Source organism: Chrysochloris asiatica, unplaced genomic scaffold (genome assembly GCF_000296735.1).
Source record: "Chrysochloris asiatica unplaced genomic scaffold, ChrAsi1.0 scaffold00136, whole genome shotgun sequence".
Classification (NCBI taxonomy): domain Eukaryota; kingdom Metazoa; phylum Chordata; class Mammalia; order Afrosoricida; family Chrysochloridae; genus Chrysochloris; species Chrysochloris asiatica.
The window spans coordinates 3,746,407-3,766,252 of NW_006408654.1; the positions used below are offsets into that span (position 1 = coordinate 3,746,407).

At 42.2% G+C, this 19,846-nt stretch overlaps 2 pseudogenes; both read right to left on the minus strand.

The window, feature by feature from the left end:
- Positions 1-190: 190 nt before the first annotated feature.
- Positions 191-4,603, minus strand: LOC102840871 (annotated as a pseudogene).
- A 3,547-nt stretch (positions 4,604-8,150) lies between these two features.
- Positions 8,151-16,125, minus strand: LOC102841251 (annotated as a pseudogene).
- Between the last annotated feature and the right edge of the window lie 3,721 nt (positions 16,126-19,846).

Consider the following 19,846-nt stretch of genomic DNA (forward strand, 5'->3'; position numbering starts at 1 on the left):
AACAACAAAAACTAGACTGAATACTGCAGTCTATAATCACAGAAAAGGGAGAGGAGGGAGAGAAGAAAAAAGAAAAATCTGTAGCCCAATATGAGTATGACTTTAATGTCCTCTCTTCAGCTTCTTGCTTTCAAAGCTGCCTGAGAGATTTCAAGATGCCAGTGTTGGTTGTTATGCGATACCTCAGGCTTTATTTCAATTTTCGCCTATTTGTTTTTAAACTCTGTCTTTCCCTCTCTACAAGCCCTGTCCTGCCTTTTCCTGTATTAAAAAACAAAACAAAAGACAAACAAGCAAAAACCTTCAGAGCCTGCTCTTTGACTGAGTATCTGTGCACATGCGTGGCAGAAGAACCCACCAGTGGTAAGGGTAGGGGTGTGTCCACTTGCTCAGGCTCCCCCTCTAGTCACCAGAATGGAGGTGGGAAAACAGTGGACATGCCAATTACCAGATACCAAAAAAGAAAAGAAAAGAAAATCAGAACACAGCAAAACTGACTAAGTGTATTGTCCACATTTGCTCCAGAGTTCCCACGGTGTTTTTCCGTGTTGTTTCTGCTCCCCCATTTGGTTATGCCATTTGGTCTCATCCAAGATATAAGCTCCGGGCCTCTGAGCCCAGCCTGGCAGATTCAAAAGTATGCAATATTTTACTTCAGCTTCAAATTACACAATCTATAAGCCTTCAAATCTTCAAAATATTCCTATCTCTGTGGTTCCGAGTTTTTGAGGTCTGCCCTGGATCTGCTTTGCTTGGTATTCTGTGGTATTGTTGACAGTGAGCTTCACTGTACCTCCAACATAGCCACCATCTGGGTCACCTCTCTTTGGAATGGCCATAAATATGTATTTCTTCTAACCTGCTGGCCAGGTAGCTGTCTTTCAAATTTTTTTTTTGCATAGATGAATGAGTGCTTCTAGTTCTGCATGTTTGTTGAAGGATTTCAATTTGTATTCTATCACTTACTGGAGTCTTGTTTTTTGGCAATGCCTTCAGTGCAGCTCTGACTTCTTCCTTCAGTACCATTGGTTCATGATCATATGCTGCCTCTGGAAATAGTTGGACATTGAACATTTCTTTCTTTCTTCTTTTTTCCTCTGTAGTTAACAATAGGGTTTATTGAGCTGTGCCTTAGCACAGTCACTGGGGGATTGCTCGTGGTGCTCTTTTTTTTAAATGTTTTATTGTGAATTATGTGATAGTTTACATGGGAGAAGATTAGCTTTACATTCATCCTATCATATATTGTTTCATTGCCATGGTTACAATCCCCTCCATGCATCATGAACCAAACAATGGGTATACCCTGTAATCCTGATCCCCCGGTCATCAGTACATTGTCCCACTCCCTCTCTGGGTCCATGGGGCTCTTGATGTTCAAAGCCTGGACATTCTGCAATTATTTTTTGGCAGTGAAACCAGAAACTTGAAAGCCAAGAGGATGTTGTGAACAAGTTCATCATCTGTCATCTTCACCTTGCCGTAACCACTGCAAGACAGTACCTTCTTCATATTGAACTTGACAGTGGATTTCACCTCATCTACTTTAGCCACCATATTTTCATTGTGGGTAATCAGGGGAGGTAATTTGCTGGACTTACTCAGGTCTTGCCCTAGGATTCATAAGTTTGCTTGATCAGAGACTCAGAGGACACAAAGGCATCATACTTTTTGGACAGCATTTTGAACAACTTCTTGTTCTTGTTGAGTTTCTTGAACACCTTGATGGCCATGTGAGAGATATTCACAGTCTTTGCTTCATCACAGTGTTGCTGGTCCGCAAGGACACACACAGAACTTGCGGGGGTGGAGTTCTGGTGTGGACTTCAGCCAGATGGTGCCTGAGAAGCAATCATCCTTCTGAGGATCATAGTTCTTCCAGCTTATCAGTAGCTCCACTGTTTCCCCACTTGCACTGGTTCCTGTGCAGGACTTCACCCACCACCTCATAGAGGGTATATAAGGGACTTTGCTGTTCACGGTGTCTAACACCGTAGTAACCTGAGAAGAGAGACCATTTCTTTTTGATATAATAACTCTGTGTATACCTTCCATCTTCTTTTGATGATTTCCCTAGCATTTGATATTTTACCCATAGAATCCTTCAATATTTCAAATTGAGACTTGAATTTTTTCTTCATTTCTTTCAGCATGAGAAATGCTGAGCATATTCTTCTCTTGCTTTTCTAACTCCAGATCTTCACACATTTCATTAAAATACTTGATGTTTTCTTGAGCTGCCCTTTGAAATTTTCTGTTCACCTCCTCATTTCTTCCATTTATTTTAGCTTCTCTGTGCTCAAGATCAAGTTTCAGAGTTTCTTCTGACATCCACTTTGGTCTTTTCTTTCTTCCTTCTTCCTTGGTTTGATTCCTGTGTATTTCATATGGTGAAGTCCATGTGTATGGTCACCTTTTACACTGCTTTAAAAAAAATATTTGCAACGAATAAGTCATTTTCAGTGAATAATCTCTGTCACCAAGTCTACATTTTCCAACTACTGATCCTTTCTGTTTCCAAATTTCACATTCCAATCTCTAGTAATAATCAATGCATGTTACTTACTTTTTTTTTTCTTTAATCAATTTCAGACTGAAGAAGTTAGCAAAATGCTTCAATTTCATCATGTCTGATGTTAGTAGTTGGGCATAAATATGAATAATAGTGGTATGAGTTGATCTTCCTTGTAGGCATATGTATATTATCCTATCATAGACTGCATTATACTTCAAGATAGATTTTTATTTTAAAACTGTTTTATTGTGAATTATGTGATAGTTTACATGGGAGAACATTAGCTTTACATTCATCCTATCGAATATCATTACATTGCCATGGTTACAATCTCCTCCATGCATCATCAACCAACCAAATGGTACCCCCTGGTTGCCAACACACAGCCCCTCTCCCTCTCTGGGTCTACAGTTCCTAACCACTCCATCTCTCCATGTCATTGTCTCTGCCTCCATCTCTGGCATCACTTCTTCTCTGGATAGGGTCCCGCATTCCACTCTTCTTCCTTGATGGTCCCAAGGCCCTCCACTCCTGGCCTACAAAGTCAACCACTCCCCTCCTTTTGCTACAAAACATCTACCTTTACATTTCCAACCCTCACAGTCAGTCCCAATAGCAATTATTCACTATTGTACCACACGAGTCCTATCCTCATCTCCTTTCATCAGCCCCACCCAGACAGATTGGATACTACTCAGTGGAGATTCTACCTTCCTCCACACCCTCTGGATCTAGGTTCCCTCTTGAAAGCTTGTAAGCCAGTCACTTCTTGCCTTTGTAGCCCTCCATTTTGGGTAGCTAATGTCCAAGTTGCTCATTTCAGTCTACCCTGTGTATTGAGGGGGTGGGAATGATCTTCACTGTAAAGATTTGTTCCCTCTTTTGAGCTACTGCATCCATAGGTGTAGGTCAAGTTCATAAAATTGTATCAGATTACTCTTTTTTTCCTCTTCTTTCTTCTAGTTGAGCTCTGATCATCCAGTAATTGAAGCCAGGTCAAGTGGGTATTATCTGTAAGTGTGGGTGTTCTTGTGCGTATGCACTCTCTTCTTATCAGCTGATCACTTCATTCTCCACTCTAGTCCTCAGTGGCTATGCTGCTGACTCTGGGCCCAGGAGTCCCCAGGTTTTGCCAAACTGCTGGCCAACTAGGTCTCTACCTGGGTTCACAAGAGTGTATTGAATGTGGTTGGACTTAACTCGCAGCTTCATTGCTGTTTTCTCTTACTTCCCCTATCTGTGACTAGTGTGGTCACCAGTCAGAGCACGTGTCTGCTCGTGTGTTGCAGACCGTGTGTAGACTATACAGGCCGCAGCTCTGAGGAACAGATCTAGCCACTTGGCAGTTAATAGCAAATTGTTTTTCATCTTAGTGTTCATTTATATTTATTTAATTCCAAATATGAGCCCTTAATATCCACAGATAAATGTAGTGTTTCCCTAAAGCCGAGACTGTGAAAGTTGCAAAGTCAAGCCTTTCTCCAAAAGATTAACTGAAAATAGTTTAGCTACTTCACAGTTCTTTGTTCTACAGACAAAAAAGCCATCCTCCCTAATCCTTTTCCAGATGCCACCCATTCACCTGGGCGTCTCACGTCCTCCTGAAAAGCTGGCTCAGGAAGCCGAAACAGTGGGACTCCGCCCAAGCCTTTTGTCCTTCCCTTTCACCTTGCCCCAACTGAGCTCAGGGGCTATAGATATGTTAATTGAGCCTGAGAAACCAAGTTGCGGGCCTGGGATTCGAACCAGCGAAGTACGATGTAAAGTTACCTGAATGTCTGGAAAATTACTGATGTTAGCTGTACCTTGTCTTAGTCCCTCCCAACTTGGTGTGAAGCTCCTCCCTAAATAAAACAGAGGCCCAGGTTGGCCCAGGTCGGCCCAGGTGTGCATTACAAGTTGGAGGGCATGCAGTAAAGATTGCAGGGCAGTGAGTTGCTGCCTGCAGAGGCCACGATGCCTGTAGTCCCAAGTCTGCCTACCAGTGATGCAACCACCCTGGTTTCTGGATGCCTCCTTGTCCCCCTCCTTCTGTCTGTCTGTGTATTCTTTTGCTATCCCTGTCGCCGCCGGATATCCCCTCCTCATGAACCAAACACTCGTGAACAACACAACTATGTCGAGGTCAGTCCCTGACACTCGTGTATTCCCACTGAGTCTTAGTCTTGGAAAGGGGTTTGTTCTGAGGAGACCTGACCACTTGCCTTGATGTCTCCTTACTTGTTCTTGTAGTAGTCAGTTGGACTGCTATTATTGTTTTGTATTTTTCCTATAGGTCTTTCTTTCAAGAAGTATCTTCTGTTCTAGCTGCTCCAGGCTGGTCTTCTTGTCCTTTCCAGTGGAAATTTCCCATCTCAGAAGATTCTGGATGGAGTTCAGGATTCTACCTATGGTCTTATGTAATGCAGAGGCTCCGCAGGAAGCTTCCTTCACTGGGCACATCGTAGCTCCATTTTAGGTATTCTAATCAGTTATAGGCAGAAGATGGACTTATAAGCTTTCTATGGTGATATTTCTGGCTATTCTTTACTTTACCCTCAAGTGTCTATTTTATAATGGTTTGCAAGGATAACCAAGATTCAAAAGACAGCCAGTCATCTTAACATTATTTCCCCCCTTTTCCCCATTCCAACCATGTCTCAATCCCTGTATCCCAGAGCCCTGGTGTTTCAAGGTTTGCACACATCATTATTTACCTCTGTCCCACTTAACCCATACAAACCTGCCTAATTGTTTTCCCATCTGCCTTGTACTTCCATTCCCCTCCTCCTTCTTCAAGATAGATCTTGAAATATTCTTTTTGACAATAAATGCGAGGACATTCTTCATCAATTTTATGTTCTCAGCCTAGTAAGCCATGTGATTATCAGATTCAAAATGGCCAGTATCAGTCCATTTCAGTTCACTAATGCCTAGGAGTCCTGGTGTGGCACTGCAGGATAATGCACTGGATCACAAGATTGATTTGATCTGTAAGGTCAATGTTTCAAACCCGTCAGCTAATCCTCAGAAATGCTACACAGGGTCACTATGAGTTGGAACCCGCTTTATGGTACAACAACAACAATGCCTAGGATATTGATCTTTATGTCTTCCATTTCATTTTTAACAACTTCCCATTTTTCTAGATTCATACTTCATACAATCAATGTTCTGATGATTAATGGATATTTGCTACTGTTTCTCCTCATTTTGAGTTGTGCCCCATAAGTAAATGAAGGCCCCCAAAGCTTTACTCTTTTCACATCATTATGGTCAACTTACTTTGAGGAGGCAACTCTTCCCCAGTCATATTTTGAGTGTCTTCCAACCTGAAGGGCTCAACTTTCAGAGTTATATTTGACAAGATTCTGATGCTATTTACAATGTTTTCAGTGGCTATACATTCAGGAGTAGTCTGCCTTTCCTTCTTCCTCTTTTGTCTTAGTCTGGAAACTCTGCTGAAAGCTGTCCACCATGGCTGACCCTCCTTGTATTTAAAATACCAGTGGCATAGCTTTCAGCACCACAGCAACACACAAGACACCGTAGCACAACAAGCTGACAAATGAATGGTGGTTTTGGTAGTTGTTGTTGTTGTTAAGTGCTGATGAGTCGATTCCGACCCATAGTGACCCTGTATAGGGTTTCCAAGGAGCAGCTGGTGAGCTTGAACCACTAACCTTGCAGTTCAAACAGCTTTGCAGTCTGGTGCATTAACCCACAGCGCCACACCAGTAGGCAGGTGTTTTTAATAAAACCAATACATATAAATGCTATCTTATGGGAAAAATGCATTCCAAAGTTTGATTTAGATTTTGAGGAACAGCTTTGCTCATGCTTCAGTGATTGGAAAAAGTCTCAAAACCAAACCTACGGCCATATCATGTTGATTCCAAATCATAGTTACACAGTACGGAATTTCTGACACTGTAAATCATCATGGGCACAGAAAGCCTCATCTTTTTCCCACAGAGTAGCTGGTGGGTTTGAACTGCCAATCTTGAGGTTAACAGTCCAGCACTTGTCCTACATTACCAATGTTGTTGTTGTTAAGTACCATTGAGTCATTTCTGACTCATAGTGACCTTGTATAGGGTTTCCAAGGAATAGCTGGTAGATTTGAACAACTGACCTTATGGTTCAAACAGACCTAGCAGTCTAGGGCTTATCTCACAGTGCCACACCAGGACTCCACATTGCCAATGGTAGTTCTGGTGTGCTGTGAAGTTGGTCCACATTGCCAATGTTGTTGTTAAGTGCCGTTGAGTTGATTCTGACCTGTGGCAACCCTGTATAGGGTTTCCAAAGAGCATCTGGTGAGCTTGAACCACTGAACTTGCAGTTCAAATGACTGCAGTCTGATGCATTAGCCCACAGTGCCACACCAGGACTACATTGCCAGTGATGGTGGTTATGTACCGTGGAGTTGGTTCCGACTCATAGCAACCCTCCTGTGCAGGGTTTCTGAGTCTGTAAATCTTCACAGGAGCAGAAAGCCTCATCTTTCTCCCACAGAACAACTGGTAGTTTCAAACTGCTGACCTTAAGGTTTGCAGCCTGATCCATAAGCACCATGCTACCAAGACTTTGAATTTTAAAGCAGCTGTAGCAATCAATGTCTCCCACTGAAGGGACTGTATGCTAGGTGGGAGGCATTAGCTACTTGAGAATTCTCTAGATGTATAAGGGGAGGACGTTTTTTGAGCTGGTTCCTCCTCAGCAGCTCAGAATGGTCTGATCAAGCTGATTTGCCTGGTCTTCATTTGTAGATACATGCATAGTCAGTTCTTGGCACTCAGACCAGTGCTTTTCAAACTGTAACAGGTGCAGGAATGACTTGGGGATCTTGTTAAAATGTAATTCTGATTCATTAGATTGGGGTTGGGGCTTGACTGCATTTCTAAACAAGTTTCTATGTGATACTCATGCTGCTTATCTGTGAACTACGCTTTGAGTAGCAAAGACTTTAGATGTCACTCAAATAAACCTTAAATGGTGATTCTGACTTGTTCATGAGTCATAGTTTATAATTTCAGAGTTGACTTTATCTCTAGACTTGTTTTTTCTTAAGAATCCTAATTCTTCACAATTCCTAATTTCCAACTACCCTCAGAGCCTCTTCCTCTAGGAACTTATCATCCTTCCATTTCTTGCTGAACTTCTTTCTTAGCTCCCCTCCTGGCCCATATCACAGCTTCAGTGTCACTGAACAGTCTCCCTAGAGTTAGAGGTAGACTTGCTTGTGCTTTTACATAGACCCATGGGTCTCATAGGGCTTCCCCCACCCCCCCAAGAAGGGTCCAAGAGGTTTATTGACAGCCTATGATAAGATACAAAAGAATTAATGTTGTATAACCATATTCCTTCAGCCCAGTCCCTCCCAACACTATGCATCTAACCCATGGGCCATCCAGATGGTCGTTTCTTAGCAAGCATCCTGAAGAAATGATCCCTTCTGATCAAAGGGACTTTGGGGACCATGGGGAAGGAACATGGTATAGAAAGTCCTGTTACATTTACCATTCAAGGTAATCTGAAACAAACGTGCTGGCAGGGCCCGAGGGCCTTCTGGGTTGGGGAGGGGACAGGGACCAGGAGGAGGATAGGAGAGATAAATGGCAGTGGCAGGGATATGACAGCAGGCTTCTCTCTTCTACTTCTTCCTCCCACCTCTCTCCTTGAGGGCCAGGTGGAGAATGACACCATTGCTGTTGTTGTTAAGTGCCATTGAGTCGATAACGACCCATAGCCATGTTATAATACACCAGCGAGTTGGAATCCTTGATGAAGATGACCCCATATCGTAACTTCTGTTTCCCTGCAGGCATGCCCGTGGCTTTGTGAATCTTAACCTTGATGACGGAGACCTGGTCTGTGAGCGGTCGGTGAACACCAGCACCTGCCCGTTGAGTTTCCATTCCATCTTATCCTGCATGTTGGGCACCTGGACTTTGATGGACATGGGACCCTTGTTTCTGCACAGAAATTCCTCTTCAGGCATGAGGCTGTCTGTCTTGTTTCTTTGAAGTAGTCTAATTTTCCATGGGGAATGGAGGGTGTACAGGGGGCATTGGGGCAGGAGCTGGGACAGGTGCCATAGGTGGAGCAGGCACAAAGGCTGTTGGCACAATCGTGGGGGATGGGTGGGGTGCCTTAATGGGGGGTGTTGAGGGAGGCATGGGCACCACATTGATCCTGGGTGCGTGGATGATGGGTGACATGGGGGCAATCACTGAGCCCGGGGGCAAGCGGATCGCAGATGCCATTGGGGGTCAGGGTATGACTGGCACTGCAGACACCACTGTGGTGCGGACAGGGGCCTGCATCACAGGGCGTTGGGGCACCGAGGTAATAGGAGGAGCTGAGCTAGGAATGTTGGTGGCTGAGGACGGTGGGGGTGGCTGCTGGGGGATTTCATCGGTTTTGCTGGGGCCAATCTTCTCTTTGGTGTCATCTCTGGCACCAGGTCCATGGCCTTGTGGATGGCTTCAATCTGCTACTGATATTGGCCTGGACAACTTGCTGGGTCCAGTCCGTACTGCCTGAGTGGCCATTCCAAGTCACGTTTTGCCACCCCAATTCACCTTTTCTTCAGGCTTCTGAATCTCCTCCTCGCCAATCTTCTGGCCCATGGCCGTTTCCTCCACACTGAAGATATCGAAGATATCGGTTGGCCGTTTGGCCAACTGTTTCAAGTTGCTCTCAATATCAAGGCCTGGCACATACACCTCCTCATTGCTCTGCTTTTCTCTGATGGATCTATCATGCTGCTCGAGCCAGTGGGGGGTCGAGCAGCCAGATGCGCATGTGCTCCTGCATTCTGCTGGTGGGGATCTCCTCCCGGGTGATGGGAGACAGAAAATATTCATCTGGAACAGGGGCTAGAGGCAGCTGTTTGGAAGCTTTGGGGTCCTAGTTCTTTTGGATAATAACTTGGTCTAGTGTGGGGGGCAGAGGCAGAGGCATGGGTGTCTCTGGAGGTGGAGGTATTTTCTGCCCTTCTTCATTATCATCTGAACCCTCGTCCATGTCCTGTACTTGGGTGTCCTGGTCAAGCTGGAAAGGAGGCTCCTCTGTCTTCTCCTGTTTCTCGTCCTCCTCACCAGACTTGACCTCCATCTCGACCTCCACACTCTCCCCAAACTTCTCATAGCGCACGTGGATGAGGATACTTCGTAGAAGTTGATTGATTGATTGGGATGTGATTATGAATATTTTAGATAACTGAGAAGAGACTAAGTAATTGACAGAAATTAGCCACCCTCCATCAACCACTCCCTGCATGCAAAACAGAGAAGACTAATGCATGCTGCAGGTTCTCCAAACTTTTCACAAATTGCTGAGATTAAGCTCTGATCTGTAAAAGGCCAAGGAATAAAGATGGATATCTGTGTCCAAGGACTGATGACACAGTCATTTCAGGCTTTCAGACTTTTTCCATAATACTAATTTACTACATATTGGACTACAGGGAACAAAGAAATTCACAGCCATTGGGCTGTGGTTAGAAAATGCTACCATGTTTGCTATGAAGGTAGCATGTGTGAAGCCACTGATAACACCCCCGTGTACATGCTCTCTGCCACGGCCATTTTTCATTCTCTTGATTCTCCATCACTTTCCTCCCTTCCTCAGTTAGGGAGATTAATCAGGGAATCAAGGTACTATTAGCTAAGATTTCTTATCTGCCCACATGAAGTGTAGTAATGCAAAGTAGTAGTTAACACTGACATTTGAGAACTTCTTTATCTGTCTGCATGGGCTTCTGTCTCTTGAGTTACTGTCCTTGAAATGAGACTATAGTAGCCTAAGTAAAGGAAGGGCTCCTTTTAAGTTGCAAAACATTGATTGTGAGGTATGTCAAAAGAAACGTGTTGTTAGTCGTGCTTAAAGCATTTAAGTTTGCTAATAATATATTAAAAAAATAAATTAGAGCAAATTCAGAGGTTCCTGTATAAATAAGTCATTATCATTGACTTGAATTTGATATGATTTCATGAGTGAGTGGGAGAGAGGTTTTGCTGCAATTAGTGGTGGTGTCTTGCATCAACATCAGAGATTGAATGACACTTCTGTTACTTTGAAATTGAGCATTAGGAATTTCAACTGCAGCCTCAAACCTAATGATATTTGGATAGTAAATTCCTAGGGAGTTGCTGCTGTATATGTCTTTACAGCACCTACTAAAAGAGGGTCAAACTGATCTCAAGTCTGAGACCTTCAACCCACCAACCACCTCCTTCCATCTGAAGAGAAGGCTAGGAATCTATGAAGGTCTTCAAGGAAATGAATCAGAGGCCTGAGGGTGAGAGGGTTGTCTCTTCCTCCCAAGTCAAGTATAAAGGCTCCTGGAGGGCACCAGCATGCTCATCTACTTTCTTCAATCCTTCCCCTGCTCCACACCCTGGAAGATGGGCTGGTGGAGGTGAAGAAAATGTGAAAGGCAGGGGGAGTTAGATCACCTTCCACCTCTACTGTAGGTCAGGTCTAAACTGGGAGTTGGGAACAGGTGGTAGAGGGAGAGGAGGCTGAGCATCGAGCTGTGTGGGATTGATATTTTGATTGAGGCTGGATTGAGTTTGAAAATAAATCTTGATTACCAAGATGAGATTTATTCTTAAAATTGACACTGACCAGAAAGTAAACTGTCATTAAGAGGAAGAGAAGGAAGACATGACAGGGCAGGTCTGGAGAAAAATACACCTATTCTGACTTTTCACACTTATGACAATAGTAAACAATTTACCATCTGACTATTTTATGTCTTAATCTGGGTATCCTCCCCGTATGTGGCTCCCAGCTCAGGCTGAGAGCTGAAGTAGCCAGTTCTCCAGAAGACCTCTTGCTGATCTCATCCTCACAGCTGGAGCCACTGTTAGAGCTTTTCATGCAAAAAGAGGCAACAGAGGCAGATTCCGGAAGTGGTCTTGTTAGTGGCTGGAGCCATCCAGGAAGAGGCCACGTGGAGGACGTTGCTGCTGCTGCTTCCCTCTACTCAAGAGCTCGGTTACTTCTTGCAGTGGGAAGGGCTGTTGTTAAATGCCATCAAGTCGGTTCTGATTCATAGCACCCTGTAAAAAGTTTCTGAGGAGCAGCTGGTGTGTTTGAACCACCAACTTTGTGATCAGCAGTCCACAGTTTATCTTTCCTTATTCATTGCCACACCAGGACTCTGTGGGAAGGGTGTTGTTGTTAAGTGCCATCGAGTTGATTCCGACCCATAGCGACCCTGTACAGGGTTTCCAAGAGCAGCTGGTGAGCTTGAACCACCGACCTTGCAGTTCAAGCAACTTTGCAGTCTGACGTATGAGCCTACAGCACCACACCAGGACTGGTAAGGGTACTGGAGGCTGCAGCAGAAGCTGGATGCATGCTCCTCTGGGGCTGGGACTGCTGAGCTTCTCTTTTGAGCACTTGTAAGTCTCCAGGCTCTCAGCTTCAGATTTCAAGTTCCTCAAGCAGCATGTGGCTTGTTTCCATGGGATCCTCCCCAGCATGTGGAATGACAGCAGGTAGCTGGGGTTGAAGAGGGGGTAACTGTGGGGGAGATGGATGTGCACAAACAACAATCCCCACCCACCATCTTGATCCCTGGCCCTGCCAATTGCTTGAGCCCCAGAGCAGAAATCCTTAGATAATATCATTAATAGTGCATGTAAGTAAAATTTTGATAAAGATAATTAAAAAATGGCTGCCACCGTACATTGACAGAGAACTTCTGTAAGTTCAAGCTAGATTCAGAAGAGGACGTGGAATGAGGGATATCATTGCTGATATCAGATGGATCTTGGCTGAAAGCAGAAAAAGATGCTTACACGTACTTTATTGACTATGCAAAGGCTTTTGATTGTGTGGATCATAATGAGCTATGGACAACATTGCAGAGCACGAGTATTGTGATCATGAGGAATCTGTACGTATGCCAAGAGGCATTGTTTGAACAGAACAAGGAAACACTGAATGGTTTAAAATTAAGAAAGTTGTGCTCCAGGGTTGTAGTCTTTCACCATACTTATTCAGTCTATATACTGAGCAAATAATTGGAGAAGCTGGATTATATGAAGAAAAACATGGCATCAGGATTGGAGGAAGACTCATTAACATCCCGGGATATGTAGATGATACAACCTTGCTTGCTGAAAATGATTGTTGTTGTTAGATGCCATCGAGTTGGTACTGACTCATAGCAACCCTATGCACAGCAGAACGAAACACTGCCCGATCCTGGGCCAACCTCCTCACTATTGTTGCCACGCTTGAGTCCATCGTTGCTGTCACCTGGCCAATCCATCTCGTTGGGGGTTTTCCTCTTTTTCTCTGACCCTTCACCTTACCAAACATGATATCCTTCTCCAATGACTGGTCCTTCCTGACACTACGTCCAAAGTATGAGAGATGAAGTTTGGCCATCCTGGCCTCCAAGGAGCACTCTGGCTACATTTCTTCCAACACAGATATGTTGGTTCTATGGGCAGCCCATGGCACTTTCAATATTCTCCTCCAACATCATAACTCAAATGCTTCAATTCTTCTATGGTCTTCCTTATTCACTGTCCAGCTTTCGCATGTATATGAGGTAATTGAAAATATCATGGCTTGGGTCAGGCACACCTTAGTCCTCAAGCTGACATATTTGCTCTTCAACACTTTAAAAATGTTTTGTGTAGCAGATTTGCCTAGTGCAATACATTGTTTGATTTCTTGACTGCTGCTTCCATGAGTTTTGATAGTTGATCCAAGAAGAATGAAGTTCTTGACAACTTCAATCTTTTCTGTGTTGATAAGAATGTTGTTTATTGGTCCAGTGGTGAGGATTTTTGTTTTCTTTACATTGACATGTAATCCATACCGAAGGCTGTGCTCTTTGATATTCATCAGTAAATATTTTTCGTCCTCTTTATTTTCAGCAAGTAAGGTTGTATCATCTGCATATCTCAGGTTGTTAATGAGTCTTCCTCCAATCCTAATGCCATGCTTTTCTTCATATAACCCAGCTTTTAAGATTATTTGCTCAGCATACAGGTTGAATAAGTATTGTGAAAGAATACAATCTTGTTGCACACCTTTCTTAATTTAAAACCATTCAGTGTTCCTATATTCTGTTTGAACAACTGCCTCTTGGTCCATGTACAGAATCCTCGAGGACTTAAAATACTTATTGATGAAGATCAAAGACCACCACCTTCGGTATGGCTTGCACCTCAATGTAAAGAAAGCAAAAATCTTCACCACTGGACCAATAACAACATCCATATAAGTGGAGAAAAGATTGAATTTGTTATAGACATCAGTTTGCTTGGATCATCTATCAAAACTCATGGAAGCAGCAGTCAAGAAATCAAATGACATATTGCATTACACAAATTTGCCACACAAAACCTCTTGAATGTGTTCAAGAGCAAAGATGTCAGTTTGAGGACTAAGGTGCTCCTGACCCAAGCCATGGTATTTTCAATAGCTTCATATGCATGTGACAGTTCGACAGTGAATAAGGAAGACCATAGGAGAACTGATGCATTTGAGTTATGGTGTAGGAGGAGAATATTAAAAGTACCATGGACTGCCAAAAGAACAAACCAATCTGTGTTAGAAGTATAGCCTGAATGTTCCTTGGAAGCCAGTGTGGCCAGACTTTTGTCTTTCATATTTCAGAATATTATCAGGAGGTGCCAGTCATGGTCCTTGTCATGTGTGGTAAAGTGGAGGGTTGGAGAAAAAGAGGAAGACCTCCGATGAGATGGATTAGCACAGTGGCAGCAGCAATGGGCCCAAACAATTGTGTAGAAACAATTGTGAAGCTGGCACAGGACTGTTGTGCGGAGGGTCATTATGAGTCACTACAAACTTGATGGTACCTAACAACAACAACAGCATTAGGTAAATCTGCTGCACAAGACCTTTTTTAAAGTGTTGAAGAGCAAAGATGTCAGCTTGAGGACTAAGGTGTGCCTGACCCAAGCCATGGTATTTTCAATAACCTCATATGCGTGTGAAAGCTGGACAGTAAATAAAGAAGACTGTAGAAGAATTGATGCTTTTGAGTTATGATGTTGGAGGAGAATATTGAAAGTGCTGCCAAAAGAACCAATAACTCCGTTTTGGAAGAAGTGCAGCCAGAGTGCTCCTTGGAGGCCTCTCATACTTGTTCTCTCATACTTCGGACATATTGTCAGGAGGGAGTAGTTGCTGGAGAAGGATATCATGTTTGGTAAGGTCAGAGAAAAAGAGGAAGACCCCCAATGAGATGGAATGGCTAAGTGGCAGCATCGATGGACTCAAGCGTGGCAACAGTAGTGAGGTTGGCCCAGGATTGGGCAGTGTTTAGTTCTGCTTTGCATAAGGTTGCTATGGATCAGTACCGATTCGATGGCACCTAACAACAATAACAGCACCACCCAAAGAATTCTGCACTCTCCAATTTGTACCATGTCAATTTATACAGCAGGTTTGACATCCATATGGGACTCAAATCATGTTCCCTTTAAATGTTCTGTAAGTTTTGCTACCATAAGGAAGTCTGAAAGGGCAAGATAAGGGTTGTAGGGTGGATATGGTAAGGTTTCCCCATGAAATTCTTGGTAACCTCTAAGAATGGGCAGGTACATTGTCATGATGGAAAAAAATTGTTGGCACAACTTTCCTGACCTTTTTCTTACCACTACAATTGTCAGTTTTCTTAAAACTTCTTCATAATAAACCCCCTTGATCGTCTTATGTCTTTCAAGAAAGTCTATCAAGATGACCTCTTAGGCATCCCCCCAAAACAGTTGCTATAAACTTCTAAGTCCTGATGTAGGGCTGTAGGATCTGTTGTTGTTGTTGTTATCTGCTGTCTGACTCATAGTGACCATGTACAGGTTTCCAAGGAGCAGCAGGTGGGTTTTAACCACTGACATTGTGAGTAGTAGTCCAGTGCTTTCCTACAGTGCCATACCGGGTCTCCTGCTAACCCAAAATTAGTTCAAACCCAACAGCCACTCACGGAAACCCTGTAAAGGTTGCTATGAATTGGAATTGACCACCAACAATAATCATCTGCACTAACCTTTTTGGCTTGAGTTTAAGTGGTCCAGCAGATTTCCTTGGAAGCTACTCTCTAGATTAGACTCTTTTATTTAAACAAACAAGCAAGCAAACAAACACACAAACCAACCTTTTAACTGTAAATTGACTGAAGGTTTACAGAGCAGGTCATTAGTTTTGCATTCAACAAATCATGCACTTCATTTCATCTCAATTGCAGTTCCCTCAGTGTAACATCATTTACTCCATTTCTTTCCTGTGTTTCTTGTTTCCATTCCTTCTTTTCCCCCAACCCTTCTAAATTTTGTCTTTAGGTAGATGGCTATCCTTTTGATCATGAGTGGTTCTCAATTCTATGGTGAACATACATCATTAGTGTTGTTGTCCCTCCATATACCTATCTATTGAGCCATGGGAGTGAGTTCAGTTCTAGACCTTAAGGGTGGTTAAGGGTGGGCCATAGTCTTGGGTTTCCATAAGTCTCTATCTGACCACTAAGCCTGGTCTTTTTATGATTTTGGGTTTTGTTCCACATTTTCTAATGTGATCCCTTTCAGATCAGTTGGTAGTGGTACCTGGGCATCATCTAATTTATCTGATCTCATGGTTGTAGAGACTGATGTTCACATGTTCCATTAGCCCATTGGACTATTTGTTTACAAGAGCTTTCAATTTTCATCAATCTTCTTTTCTACAAACAGGGAGAGACCAAAAATTGCCTCTTAGTGAGTCAAAAATTATCCACACTCTAAATGTCGAATTTATTTTAATCAACTTCTAGAAAACACAAATGCATCATTTTTTGACATAATCTCCTTGCTTTTCAATATGCTATGTCCATCTGTCAACAAGCTTTCATATTCTCTTATTTAAAAACATTGTAGGTTGAGCTGTGAGTCGTGAATGCACTGCTGTCTTCACTTCGTCCTCATAAGGACTGCTTTTAGGGGACCAATCAAGTGAAAATCCAATGGAGTAAGATCAGAACTATAGGGAGGATGCTTTAATACTTCAAAACAAAGTTTTTGCAGAGTGCCAACACAGTGTGGACAGAAGTGTGCTAAGGACGTGCATTGTCATGCAAGATCACAATGCCCTTGGATTGTTATCCTCTGCATTTAAGCTGAAGTTTAGGCTTCAGTTCTTCAGTGATCATCTTACTATAATGACCACTGTTGATTGTTGAATATTTTTCCTGATGGTGCCCCAATACTGGTTCTTGAGAATCCTAGAAAACTGTAAGCATCAATTTCCAGCTGATAATTAACTTCTGAGCTTTTTCTTGGTTGGAGATTGAGGATGTTTCCAGCCCACACTCTGCTGGTTACTCTTTGGCTTGTAGTAATGAATCCATGTCTCATCACCGTAGTCATTACTTTTAAAGAAACTTTTACCTTCCTTTGAGAATCAGTCCAAATTTTGTTTGCAAATTTCCAAATGCTTCTGTTTAAGCTCTTCCATGAATTGTTTCAATACCCAACTCGCACTAACTTTTCAAAACCCAAGTCTGTCGTAGATTATTTCATAGGCAGAGCCACGGCTGATTTGCAAATGATTTGCTGCATAATCCACTGTCACTCATCTACTTAACAGAATCAACTCACATGCACACTCAATGTTGTCATTAGCTGTGGATGTGGATGGGCAATTTAATGTAGCCATAGTGCGGACAATTGTTGATCCACCCTTGTATATGTTTAAAAACCCTAACCTCCTGCCATTTGTAGTACTGGTGTGGCACTGGTAGGATAAGCATTGGACTGCAAAGTCAATTTGAACTGCAGGGTTAGTGGTTCAAACTCACCAGCTGCTCCTCAGAAACCCTAGACAGGGTCGCTATGAGTTGGAACCAACTCGAAGGCACTTAACAACAACACTGCCGTTCAGTAGATTCCAATTCATAGTGATCCTCTGTAGGGTTTCCAATGCTGTAAATCTTCATAGGAGTAGAAAGCCTCATCTTTATCCTGAGGAGTGTGTGGCGGGTTTAAACTGCTGAACTTCTGATTAGCAGTCCAGTGTTTTACTTCCACCAAGACTCCTATATATGTGTATACATACACACATATGTTTAAATGAAAATATATATTTAAATAAAAGTAGTTGGTTAATATTATGGAAACTTCATTTCAGTATTAAGTGATTGCTTCTTCTTAATTTGATATGCTGAAATTTAAAAACATGACACAGACATATTTTTATTAAAACTGAAGCTTTTAACCAGCTGACTTAGAAAGTGCTTGCATCCTTAGTGTTTCTGCTACCTAAGCAGAAAAAATTGGGTTGCAGTTTAGTAAAAGGCCGATGAAAACATAAACTATGCAGGATAATAGATTTGTTTCTCAAATAGTTTACCTGCATAATGAGCGTCTTAATAGCTTTTTTTCAATTAAAATATCTCACATATGATTCTCAGAATGAGCTAATCTGTATTTACCAAGGATGTATTCACTTTGGGGCCATTGGTCTTGTTCTGCCAAGTTCCCAGGACATCTTACTTCTGGGTTTTCACAGCTTGATGTCAACTACTGTTATTACTTTTGGCTCCAGACTACACTTACCAGCTTATTGAGAGATATTTCAGAAATGTCGTATTTATATTCCTAACTATACATGCCAAAAGTGATCTCATGATATTGTTCCCAAGCTATATTTGAGTTAACACTATTGACAGACTCCATAAACCTACATCAACTTTGACTTATTTTTTAGATCTTCTACAATGGGTGACTGCCAAGCCCTGTTGATTTTGATTTTGAAATGTCTAGAGAATACTCTTTCATGTTTCTACTCCTATTGCTTCTGTCTATTCTCTATTGCTTACTTGGGTCATGGCAACAAATAATTGTTTAATGGGTCTCCTGGAGTCCCTGGGTGGTACAAATGGTTATTTGCAGCTGTGAATGGAGAGATTAGAGGTTCAAGTCTATCCAGAGTTGCCTCAGAAGAAAGTCCTGGTAACCTACAACTGAAATATTAGCCATTGAAAACCCTATGGAACACAGCTTGTACTCTTACACACATGGGTTGCCATGAGTTGGAATCAACTAAAAGTTTTTATTAAATGAGTCTTATGGCCTGCCATTTAAAATATTTCAACACACTGATGTAGCACTGGAGACACTTAGTCATCTATTTCAAGATATTTGGAATGTACTACATGGCCGGCTGATTGGAAGAGACCCATATTTTATCCATTCCAAAGAAAGCTGGCTCAACAAATGCTTCAACAATGTCATTAATATCATATGCAAGCAAAATTTTGCTGAAGATAATAATAATAAAAAAGTTTTCAGTAGTATATTGCCAGGGAGATTCTAGAAGTTCAAGTCGATTCCGAAGAGGAGGTGGAACAAAGGATATAATAGCTGACATCAGAAGGATCTAGGTTGAAAGCAGAGAATACCAGAAAGATGTTTACTTGTGCATTAGTGACCATGCAAAGGCATTTGACTGTGTGGATCATAACAAACTATAGGTAATATTGCACAGAATGGATATTCCAGAACACTTAATTGTGTGAGGCAGTTGTTAGAATAGAACAAGGGGATACTGAATGGGTTAAAATCAGGAAAGGTATGCATTAGGGTTTTATCCTTTTACCATACTTATTCAATCTGTGTGCTGAGCAAATAATCCAAGAAATTGGCATTAGGATTAGAGGAAGACTAATTAACATTCTGCAATATGCAAATGACACAACTTTGCTTATGGGAAGCAAATAAGACTTGAAGCATTTACTGATGAGGGAGAAAGACTACAGTCTTCAGTATGGATTTCACCCCAATGTAAAGAAAGCAAAAGTTCTCACAACTGGACTAATGAATAGCAACATGATAAATGGAGAAAAGATTGAAGTTGTTAAGGACTTCAATGTGCTTAGATCCACAATCAATACTCATGGATGCAGCAGTCAAGAAGTCAAATGACATACTGCACTAAGTATATATGCTGCAAAAGACCTAATTAAAATGTAGAGAGAAAAACTGTCCATTTGAGGACTAAGGTATGCCTGACCCAAGTCATGATATTTTTAATCACATCATAGGTATATGAGAGATGGACAATAATTAAGAAAACTATAGAAAAATTGATACATTTGAATTATGGTGTTGGCAAAGAATTTTGAAAGTATTATACTTTCAGAAGAACAGAAGAACAAACAAGTCTACCTTGGAAGAAGTACAGCCAGAATGCTCTTTAGAAGCCATGATGATGAGACTTCATCTCTTGTACTTTGGACATATTATCAGAGGGGCCAGTCTCTGTAGAAGGACATCATGCTTAAAAAAGCAGAGGGTTTGTGAAAAAAAGGAAGACCTACAG